At 33.3% G+C, this 12267-nt stretch overlaps 1 non-coding gene across 1 annotated transcript; it reads left to right on the top strand.

The window, feature by feature from the left end:
* Positions 1–4991: 4991 nt before the first annotated feature.
* On the top strand, positions 4992–5064 carry TRNAK-UUU. The gene has a single exon. It is a non-coding gene; the product is annotated as a tRNA-Lys (tRNA).
* The last annotated feature ends 7203 nt before the right edge of the window (positions 5065–12267 follow it).

The following is a 12267-nucleotide window of genomic DNA, read 5'->3' as shown; positions in this document are numbered from 1 at the left end:
GCTTGTTATCTTTATTTATGTATGCCTCCATGACAGTAGGAATACATAAATAAAGAATAAGCTGATTTGACTAAGAATTAATTGGGATCAGTTCTAACTAACTCTGATTTAGACATTGAGTCCAACAGAGTCAATATGTGTAAATCGGATTCAGAAACGTTAGAATCGACTCCTTAAATCTGAAAACCCAACGATCTAGTGAGAAAAACCCTAGAATTGATTAGATCAGATTGTCCAGAATTAAGATCGAGCATGGCTAATTTCGATCTGAATTGACCAATTCCAATTTTTGAAAAAGTGCCCACAATTGATTCCTAACCTCATTGAAAAGTTGAAAAGGATGAATATTTTTGTTGACTGTCTATATATTCCATTATTAATTCCATGGTGGTTTACTCATCTAACACTACTCGATCAACTCAAAGGTTCATCAATTGAGTAGACTCAGAGACCCTGAATGAATATATGATTCTTGAAAACTCAAAAGGAAAGGAATAGAAGCGATTTGGGTCTCCCACACTAAAAGTTGGGTTCTCTGGTGCATGGGAAGGCTTGTGATAAAAGCAAAGCATGACATATATGCCTCAACATACCCTGAATTCTGTGTTGTGTGGCTGTAGAAGAGTATATAGAGTATGGGAAAAAGGTTCTCTGAACTTCCAAGGCAGGATACGTGCGTGTGGGACCTTTGTTTCTATCTCTCTCCTCCTTAAATGAAATGGCATTGCTGCTCTCTAATATATGATACCATTTTAGCGCATCTCATTGGTGCACTCCTCTATCTATTTGCTCAGAGAATCCTCTCCTAAGAAGTATAGAGAAGAAGAATCTTTATGTCATAGTACGTGAATTCTTTAGAGTGTGTTCATTGCACTTAGGTAACAATGTGATGGTATTCTTACTTTGATTGTCACATCAGTATTGACTTGAGAGTATTATTACCTGAGAGTATTATGCTCTTGCAAATCCACTTTGTAAGGTGAATTATCTTGTTGTACAAGAATGTTGTTACTCTCAATGTTTGTAAGCTTCTAGTGTTGAATAGTATTACTTGTGGGCTAGAGCCTCGTGATTTTTATTTTCATATTGAAGGGTTTTCCATGTTAAAAAATTGGTGCTTTCTTTAATTTGTAAGTTGACTTGTTTTGACATATATGCATTATTTATTTTGTGCATATTTTGTTATTGTATTTTTCCATAAACTCACTGGTGGGAAAAAGTTTTTTTTCCCAACAATATTTTCATGGACCAACTTCAAAAAAGAATATGAAAGCTTTTTCTTTCTTTTTATCTACTCTCCAACCACTAGCTAGAATTTAAATAAATCTTTCACTCACTCGCCCACAATATAAGATTTTGGACTGTCTCGTTATTTCAAAATCAATACAATATGTCATCAGTTTGGGTTTGAAGCGTTTATATGAATCAAAACTTGTATCAAGGACAACGTTTTGATTCTTTTGAATGGGCTCTTCGTATTATGTTTCCATTTCTCAAGGGGAAATTCGTTGATCTATTGGGAGACATTTAGGCTGCGTTTGGTATGCATTCTGGGTTGATTTCGCATTCTCGAATGATAAAAATAGATGTTTTTATCATCCGAGAATATGAAAGTGACCTAGAATGCATTCCAATAATGTATACTAAGCACAAACTTAGTGAGAGGAAAAGGAATCAATAGAATTTAAAACATTTTCAAAATTTATACATAAAATTATATTGTTTAAGGAGAGAGGACCCCGGATTTTCAATAGACGACGGTGATGTAGATATCAATATGAGAGAGCGACGATTGAGAAGGCTAGGAGAAAGCAGGCAAGGAAGCAACGAGAAAACCAAAGATCCCGATAAATAGAAGTGATCATGTGGGATGAGCAGCTCAAGAATGGCTCCGACATAGAACAAAGGAACGAGTTTGCTTCCTACGTAATGATAACCTAATCAGAATCACTATTTCACTTCGGCCTTGACATCCACAATGTACTATTGAAGCCGTTGAAGCAGCTATTGGGCTAGTCTTTCATATGAGAAAGATCGTCAATTCATTACGGACCAAAAAAAAAAACCGATTCTATGCTGGAGTCATTACCAAATCAAAAAGAAAGTTTAAAAACATTACAGATATCATCATTATCACATTAATCATCAATTATAACTATAAATGTAAGAATGACTTATATTTATGGATCAACCTTACAAGTAAAGGAGAGTAAAAAAATTCCTACAATTACAACACAAATAAACTTGAATCATTTTATAGCCTATAAAAAAAATATATGTTAATGATTATTTAGGAGAAGATTATCTTATTGAGACAAAGAAAAATCCTGATAAAAATATTTTGGTTAAGAGATTCTCCATTTTTGTCTTACAAAAAGGCCAATACTGAGAGGCTTGATAATCCCAGGGGAAGTCGAATCCCCACCATCTCCTTGAAAGAGATGTCTAAATTAAACTGCTAGACGATGGGGGCATACCTGCCTGACTGCCGTCATACTCTGTTCATCTCATGGTATGAACAGTTTTTTAGAATTGTCAATATTCAATATAGTAGAATGGTATAACTAGATCCGAAGAATCTTTTCAGCGTTTATGATTCATTCCATTGACCATAGAATTTTTTTGATTCGTCATTCAAGAACCATTAACTATAGAATGGATAAAATGATGTTCTATATTTCTATTGCAAGACGAAAAGAAAAGGACAATAGACGATGGGTACGGGATTGTGATCTTTGGCTTGATCTAGGACCTAAAACTACGGAGGATCTTTTTAGATCCTCTAATCCCACGGATCCATACTTAAGTATAAGCATTTGAGTTGTTTAATCATGAATTTTATATTTAAGAGAATCTTATAAAACTAGATCTAGATCTAGATAAAGTATTATTTTATTTTTTGAGTGTGAATGCGTACCTATTGATATGTTTCATATTAGATATCAAGACCATTTTACCACAATTAAAGCAAGTGAAAAGATTAGGGGTGCAATTTGAGCCCCAAAAACTCGAGCTCGCTAAAAAAATCCGGGCTGGGCTCTCCCCCAAGATTTCAAGCTCGAGGTCGGGCTGATCCGGTCTTCGATATATAAAGTAGTATCGAAACTAATATAGTAGGATTAGGATAGGAAAAATGGGAAGCAATTTTCTGTTGGGGAGTGCAGCGTACGCTAGCCGAGCATGAACCTGGCCCAAATCCTAATGGGCCAACTCGGGCCCAGGACAAGACGAAGGTACAATAGACTGGGCCTGGGCCTTCAAAGACCCAAGCCCAACCCAGCCCAGTTCTAGCCCTGGAAAAGATGAATTAGGAAATGAAATCAAAAACATTTTCTATTCTACCCATTTGAGAATTCCTGTCTCCTGGTGATAGACGTGAGTGAAGCAAAAGTCCAAAGAAATAGGTGAAAGTAGGGAAGACAAAAGCTTAAAAATATATATAATTAAAATAGGTGATGTTTGTGAGGAGGGAAACAAGGGCACGTGAAGTTACATTTGTTCAATGGTTTTGTTTCCAAACACTCAATGAAACAAAGTCTGGGCCTGTGGATTTTAGTCTCAAAAAGGGTGAAATTGGGCTTTCCTTTCTTATCCTTCGGTTGGCTCAACTTTTCATGATAAGTTACAAAAATAAAAGGAAAGTGAAATCTTTTCCAAGAATTAAGTGGACCCTATCATTCGCTAAAACCATGATACCAGGTGATTCTCTTGACCTATGAGAAGCCTTTCATTTCCCTCTAACCAATGGTTATGTTTGCTTCTTTATAGGAAGGATCTACAATAGATTTTACAATATCTCCCTTGGATTCGTCACATATCTCAAATTCTCAGTGATGAAGCTGATGAGGACTCCATGGCTGGGAGAATTTAGCTCGTCTCCATGGAGCCCAGCACACCTATGGTGTTACCAGCTGTTGGGTTGTGCCGCAAACATTCCTAAATATGCGCGGAGATGTGTGCGGCACAGCTCAGCCGCTGGATGCCCCCTAGCGGCACCTTGGGAGCCACTGTAGAGTATAGAGTGTAGAGTGTAGGCCCATTATGCTTATGAACTCATGTCTTTGGCAGGAAAATTATCTCCTGCAATTCCCTGCCTGGTCCAATTCCCTAGTACCCTGTAATAAGAGGGGGTGGACCCCATCTAGGTAGAGTGTTTGGGCAAGGTTGGAATGATCATTGTGCCCCCCTTGTCAAGGGCACTAGGGGAATTGGACCGAGCAGGGAATTGCAAGGGATAAAGCTCCGTCTTAAGTATGGTTTGAGGAATCGACATTGGATCGGCCGAATTGGTGGATTCATATCGGTATTGGTACCGTTTGCTGAATCAGTGGATTCATATCGGTTTTGATACCGTTTGATTGGTCTCTCTCTCTCTCATTCATGGTTTGTAATCTAGGATTAGTATCGGCCTAAACCAATCCCGAATAATGACCAATCCTACCCGGTACTAGTGGATCGGTCAACTCGGTTGGATTGCCCGAATCTTGAGGTCAATCAGTTTCGGTCATTACGATTCTAAAATGGTTTGTAATCTCGGGATTGAATCAGTCTGGATAGTTTGATTTGCGAGGATTGGATCGATATCAGCCATGATTTTCCGATTTACTTTTAATTTTCAGGATTTTTTTTATTATTCTCTAACTGTACAAGAACTTATCCAGCAAAATCCTATTTTTTGTAATTTTTTAATCGATATAGACCGATTTTGATTGATCCGAACACCAAATAATATTGGATTGGTATCGGTCCTGATCGATCCAGAGACCGGTCCTGGTATTACAAACCATGCTCTCCATCATTTATCTAATGCTCTATGTTAAGAGTGCTTATGGAAGCTTTTGCTATTGGAGAGTACTATCTAATGTTTTATTTTTTCTCAGAAAAGTACACTCCAAGAGCAAAAACAATTCACGAAGCTAAAATGTCGTTAGACAAAGCTTCAGTAACAGAATCGTGAATGAGTTGGAAGAAAAACTATCAACTTCGTCTTTGCCGTCTTAGCTCAGCTAGTAGAGCGCATGTCTTTTAACCATGTGGTCGTGGGTTCGATTCCCACAGACGGCGTTTATTTACTTAAAAATTGTTTACGTTTATGATCAAATCGAACTGTAGTTCTACAGAAAAATGATTTAATTTTGGTTTTATAGGTTTTTTTTTTAGGCTCGATTTTGCTTTGCACCGCAAAATCGTGATTCTAAACCGAATGGAAACCAGTACTTCTTACTTGAATACTAAGTTACTATCCCATGCAACAATTGGATTAATAAATAACATAATAATTAATTTAATAAGTAATAATTATTGCATCATACTTGAAACATAAAATAAGTAAAATGTCTTGGGCTAACTATATATATTATATTTATTCAAGTACGAATTGAAAATGACGGATGATGTTAAAATAGATTAACAAAATCTTACTTGCTAATAGAAGAAATAGTTTATTTATCATGTGAGAGTGAAGAAGAAGAAAAATGGAAAAACAAAGATTAGTAAAGGAAAAGGAAGACCGGTGAAGATGGGAAGTTTTTTTGTTTTTTGCAATCACATAGATATGGAAAATATGATGGGAGAAGGAGATCGGAAGAGGATGGGGAAACACAAGAATATAGAGGCTTTGAAAATGAGGTTGTCTTCATTACTATTTCCCAAAATCGACACTACACAAACTGCATAAACTGGTTATGAATAGGAAAACGAAAATCGAATAGAAATCGGTAAAATTGGATTGTATGCAAACCATTCTGATTTTGGCTGATTTCAGTCTAGTTCGGTTTTAATTTCATCGTATCAAAACATAAATCGCACCGCAACCGAACTGAATAACCAAAACCGCAGTGATTAACACCCTTAGCGTCTATAGCATCCCATGCTACCAATTGTGTGTCTTGAGAGATCCTCCAACACAATAGCATTGTGAATCTCTTCCCTAAACTTTCAGTGAAAAAACATTAGTTCTTAGGCGGATTCGGATAGTTTTTGGATAGTGATTTTTTGAATACAATTTCTCCTAAATGGATATCAACACGGATAGAATATGAATTTTTCAACTATTCATTGACATCTTTATCGCTTTATTGTTAAGGGATAGGGTTGAGACTTAAGAGTTCAGCAACTACCCTTTCTTCTGTCCTTCTTAGTCTTTGATTTTCTTACGTTTTTTACTTTTGATTTAATTATATATTTATTTTAATAGATATGTGATTTCATGTATCAAAGTGTATAAGACAATATATATAAACCAATAGAAAATCTAGAAAAAAAAATCACATTATCTTAACTTATAAAATTATAAAAATAAGAAACAAATTAAGGTAACTTAATCAGATAAACGGATACAAAGATATATTTCAGACATTTTATTATTGTCGGATTGCTAAACAAATCGGATAATAATCGATCGGATAGGGGGATTATCATATTCGTAGCCGATTAGTTTTCGGATGAATTCGGATTCTTCTAAATGAATACAAATGCAGATCGATTATGGATTTTCGAATATCCATTGAAATCCTTACCTTTGACCAATGTACATCATATCTTAAATATTCACATTTTAAATCATTTTCTAGATATTCATCAAGAAAATAAAACATGCAATTCTTTAAGTTAAACACAATGATAACAAGAGGGGGGGAATGATCAAGTTATTTATAAAACAAGCCAACAATAAACAGGACCCAGTCCAAATGCCACAAATTTTATAATATATCCAATATATCCAAATACCAAAGGTTCTATGTCAAACGATACACAAATACATACTACAATAAATGGATTGTTAGATGAGAAAGAACTTGATAAACACAATACAAATTCTTAAATTGCTAGACAAATCCCTTGTAATTATAATTTTGGATCACCATCATGAATGATAAATCAATCTAAAATCAAAGTAGAAGACAGAGCAAAGAAAACACATAATCAATAACAAATGTATAACTTTTCTAAAACCTAATTGGTTCAAAAGAAACTGCATTTTACCCATGAATCATACCATAATCCTAATTCCAAAAACAATGTAATGAAAAAAACTAGCAACTCTATAAAAATTCAATTGAAAATCTCTCCCCATAATTATTTCGTGAATCGTTAATTTTGCCATAAATAAAAATTACCATCGATAAATCCTTAAGTACCTACATTAAGAATCAAATAAATTAATCGTTCGATCGCGGAATAACAAACGAGTAAGGCGTCAATTGGACCGGTTTGGGCTACTGGTCCAGTTCTTTAACAGTTCCGGGCCCAAGGGGTTGCATAAGAACTGGACCAATAAACTAATTGATTCATAACCTGGATCCAGTGCCATTAACTAATTAGTAGGTTGGTTCTGGTTCCTAATCGGTTCAAAGCAGTCCAAATTTTGAACATAAAAAATCCTTAACACATGTTATATATATTCAATAATATTATAGGAAAAAAGAACGCTAACCAAGTCATTTGGTTAGTATGGTCCTACGCCTAGACACAAACCAATGCTTATGTGAGCAAAAAGACCATTTAGCCCCAGTGAAATAAAAAATCACATCCAAACCAATGCCTCTGTACGCACTATCATTGGCTACCATGTTGTTGCAAGAGACTACACGATTGGTTAACGTTCTTTTGCCCAATATTATAATAAGACATTAATTTCAATCATATGACATATGCAACCTACCATCATTTATTTTTTTCTCAAATTATGGAACTACTCCATAATAACTCTTATTTTATATTCAATTAGTAATTACGAACATCGCAATCCTCATAAAATAGAATTATTTTAAAGCATATTCTTAAATTAGAATTCTCAAATAGACCTTAAAATTAACAACTGGATCTTTCATAAAATAGTGTATAAGATAAGAGGTACCCGTCAAAATTGAAAAAAAAAAAAAGGTTTGACCTTAGCTCTAATGACTTTAAATCTTAAATTATATAATATATAAGATTAGGATGTGTATTTGTTTTCGGTACTATTTAGTCTATTGGTTTTAGAACCATTGGGAGGTCAATAACTTATCAGTAGACCCATTGTGAAACCAATAACTTATCAATAGATCCAATAACTTATTAGGATATAAATTTATTCCAGGTTCTATTTAATATATTATGTGGTATCAGAGCTTAAAGTCTTAAAAATAAAAAAAATTGTATAAATATGCATAATAAACTAAATACATATTTTTTTTCTTATTATTTGAGTTTTCAAGCTCTGATACCACATATTATAATCTTAAATTGCTAGATGACAAATATGCATATTTTTTTAGGGTCATCGGTCTTGGACGAATAGTTGGGACCACTGATCGTAGTGGTGTTTGAGATGTTAGTCTCGAGTTCGAAACCCCTCCTCCTATATCGCCTGCAACAAGTCAGGTCTTTTCTAGAATAAGTGTTGGTCCTTTGTGGGTCCCTCCTGATCCCTACATAGATTTATCCCCTGTGGGTTCTTTTTGGATCACACTTAATTGGCTAAATTCTAACACAAAAAAATATCATATTTTTATTTTTAATCTTTGAGCATTTAAGATTTTGAAACAACATGTTAGATTCTAAATCACGTTATAGAAAATAGATTAAGAAAAAAAAAATATGAATAAATAGTTTGAAGGCTCAAAGATTAAGATACACAAATATACATTTAGTTTTATTATGCATATTATATTTGTCAATTATCAAATTATTAGAAGAATTTGTTGGATATCATTAAAACCTCGTCACTATTTCTCATTGAAAATCAAAATAGAATATATGATCGTAATTGATAAACAAATATATTAAGAATCTAAATAACAATTATGATCATGTGTTTTTTTAGGTCCCGTTTGTTTAGCGGAATAATTTATAAGGGATGAGAAAGTTGTGGTAAAATACTGATGTGGCATTGTAACAATCTCATCGCAGACTAATTATTTGCAAGGGGGTGAAATAATTGAGATAATAGAGGGAACATATAATCATTACCATTGTCTATTGACATGACATTACAAATCCATTAACTTTTTCACCCCTTGGCAAACATATAATCATTACCATTGTCTATTGACATAGCATTGCAAATCCATTAACTTTTCCACCTCTTGGCATTGCAACTTTCCCATGGAATGCTACAGTAATCCATCAATTTTTTATTTTTTTAAACACATGGGACCTACCAGTCAGTAATCCCACAACTCTCCCATCCTATAAACTCCTCCAAACAAACGGGGCCTTAAGATTCTCAATGGAAAGAAGGACAAGTGATTTCAATGATACCCGACAAGTTCTTTTAAGTCATGTTTGTTTGATGCAGAAGTAAAAAGATAAAAAATGGTGGAAAACTTGTCCTTGTTTCTTACAAACTACCACAAATATGACTGATTGATTAAATGAGCTGAGAAACTTTCAGATAACCTCATTAAATGCATTTATTCTAGTCTGATGAGGTGGCACTCTTCTTTTTTTTCATTCCACATATTTTCAAAGTCCCTACTAATTGGCACTATTCATGGAAAAGTTAATTTTGAGTCTATTTCGCTCCTTCTCTCATTTCCTTTATCTCCGATGGAATTCTACCTATGTCCATTTTCTCTCCCCCACAAAATCTTACCCCACTAGAAAATATATATTCTATTATTTTATTTTATTTTCTTTTTTTGTCAACCCAACCCACTACATGTGAGATCCACCCTCTCAAGTTTTTCACTCATTTGTATCCATCAAACAAACGAATTGATGACAATTATGCAAATAAATAGAATGCATATTTGTATTATTCCAAACTCATCATTCAATTCTTATATATTAGTTTCTTAATATTTGAGCCTTTAAGCTTTGATACCACATGTTAGATTGTAGATTACAATATCAAAAATATTAAAAAAAAAATAAAAAATGTATACAAAACAAACTAAATGCATAATAAAACGCATGATAACAACAGCTGCCTAGCACAGTTGGTGAGCTTTAGTGCGCTTCATGTCCATACTCGCCAGAAGGTCTCGAGTTTGGTTCTTTTGACTGTTACCTTTTTTCTCCCCTTAAAAAAAATATTAAAATAAAAAAAATAATAATAAAGCACATGATCAATTATAGGATCAGAGTTGAAATCTAACATTTGGTACCAGAGTTTGAAGACTTAAATAGTAATAAACAAAAAAATATGTTCCATTAGGGTGGATTTGTAAGCACAAATATGTATTTAGTTTGTTATTCATATTTGTCATTAGTTCCATTAGAGTGTCAAAACTGGGCCTAAATCGATTAACCTATAGAAACTAGCAGAGCCGAAACCGATATGACCTACCGGATAATGTTTCAGACTAGGGTAGTGTAACAACCCCGAAACCATATAAAAAACCAAAGTACCAGATATTGAACTGAAACCCATTAAAAATCTAGACTAAAATTGAATAAAACTGATATCAACCTATCTAAATAGCTTCATGTTATTTTTCTATTGGGATTTTGGTTCATTGAATTCCTTTAAAACTTACGGGTCTTACTTGTTGTTCTATTGGAGAAGTAAATTTTTCATCACAATTATATGTGGTTTGATAGTCCATGTTACTTAGTATCTTTTACAATACCCTAGTATTAAGTGTTCAGTTGATGATTTTCTTTGATAACTATACCTACATCTACTATTAAAAATTAGGAAAAATTTTTTTTTGTCCGGAAGTGTGGCCCTTGCGCCAATGTAGGAGCCAATGGGAGCGCATGAGAAAGCATTAATAGGAATGAGATTTTTGCTTTTCATGAGGGTCGGATGATCATTTCGCTCTCTCATGTGTCTGGGCACAGGAGCTACTCTTCGACATAGTCCTTTTTCCTTATATTAATTTGTAGACATAAAGAATTAAAGATGAAAAATCATAGAACTGTGACTATACATGATGTTTCTTGAAAATTTATTGTTGCTATTTTTATTTAACTAAATTTCGGGCATAGTCATTTTTCCTTAAATATTAATTTGTAGACATAAAGAATTAAAGATGAAAAACTATAGAACTGTGATTATAAAGGATGTTTCTTGAAAATTTATTATTGCTATTTTTATTTAACTAAATTTCTACTCAGCAAATGGATAACAAAGACTGAACTTTTGGCTTACATTGAATTAATGTTTATGACATATAGCTTACTGATTATATATATGACTACTTACCAACATACAAATGGCTAAATCTTATGTAAAATAATTTAAATTTGTGATACATGATATGCAAAAAAAAAAAAAAAATCTCTAAGTTTTTCTTTAATGGTGTACACAAATGTATATACAATTAAATGTGGACAAGAGAAATGATAAATAAATTGATACTGAACTGAAACAAGTGTTTCTTATTGGATCATGTTTGGGGCTCACTCATTCTCACACCATAACTAATCCCAACTGACCAATTGACGCCTGCAAATTTCATTATTGATAAGTTAATCGCCAAAATCACATAGTCTTTGGAAGAATTTGTCGAGTATCATTGAAACATAATCATTATTTTCAATTGAAAATCCAAATAAACACATAATTGGGATTGAAAAATAAATATTATATTGAGAATACAAATAACAATCTCGATCATGTGTTTTATTTGAATTCTTAATGGAAAAAAAATGACTAGAGGTTTCAACGAATCTTGACAAATTCTTCTAAGGATTTAGTGATTTTTGTAATTCATTTGTTAGCAAGGAAACGAATGACAAATATGTAAAAAAATAAATGCATATTTGTATTATTCCAAGCCCATCATTTAATTTGTATATTTTTCGTTTCTTAATCCGTGAGCTTTCAAGCTCTGATACCACATGTTAGTTTCAAACTTTTATTTGACTATTTTCTATATTAATAGTAGTAAATATAATTGATTTATATTTTTTTGTGAGATGCATGTTGGTGAGCAAGAGAGTGTATATAATATAAATTATATATACAATCACAATCTGTCAAGAGAATGAATAATGATATGAATAAAAAAATCAAATCCGATCATAGTTGTCACTGCGGCATGGCGGCCTTGTAAGGGTATTTATGTAATATTCCTTCATATGTTCTAATATAATCTTACTTGTATTAATGCCCAGGCTGTGAAGGGCAATCTACTAATTAGCCCATTTGACCTAAACCTTAGTTTTCTATAAATACTAGCTGGAGGCAGTAGTCTGGGTATTCCAAACTAGATACTCAGGGTATAATGCTTTAAGCAACCTTGTGCTTAAATCCTAACCCTAACAATTTTAAAGCATTAGATTATTTTTCTAGTAGATCGGCTTCGGTGTTCGTCAGTTTTTTGAATCAACATT

This window comes from Telopea speciosissima, chromosome 10 (genome assembly GCF_018873765.1).
Source record: "Telopea speciosissima isolate NSW1024214 ecotype Mountain lineage chromosome 10, Tspe_v1, whole genome shotgun sequence".
NCBI lineage: Eukaryota > Viridiplantae > Streptophyta > Magnoliopsida > Proteales > Proteaceae > Telopea > Telopea speciosissima.
The sequence above is the reverse complement of the archived record's forward strand: the minus strand, read 5'-3'. Positions and strand labels throughout refer to the sequence as shown.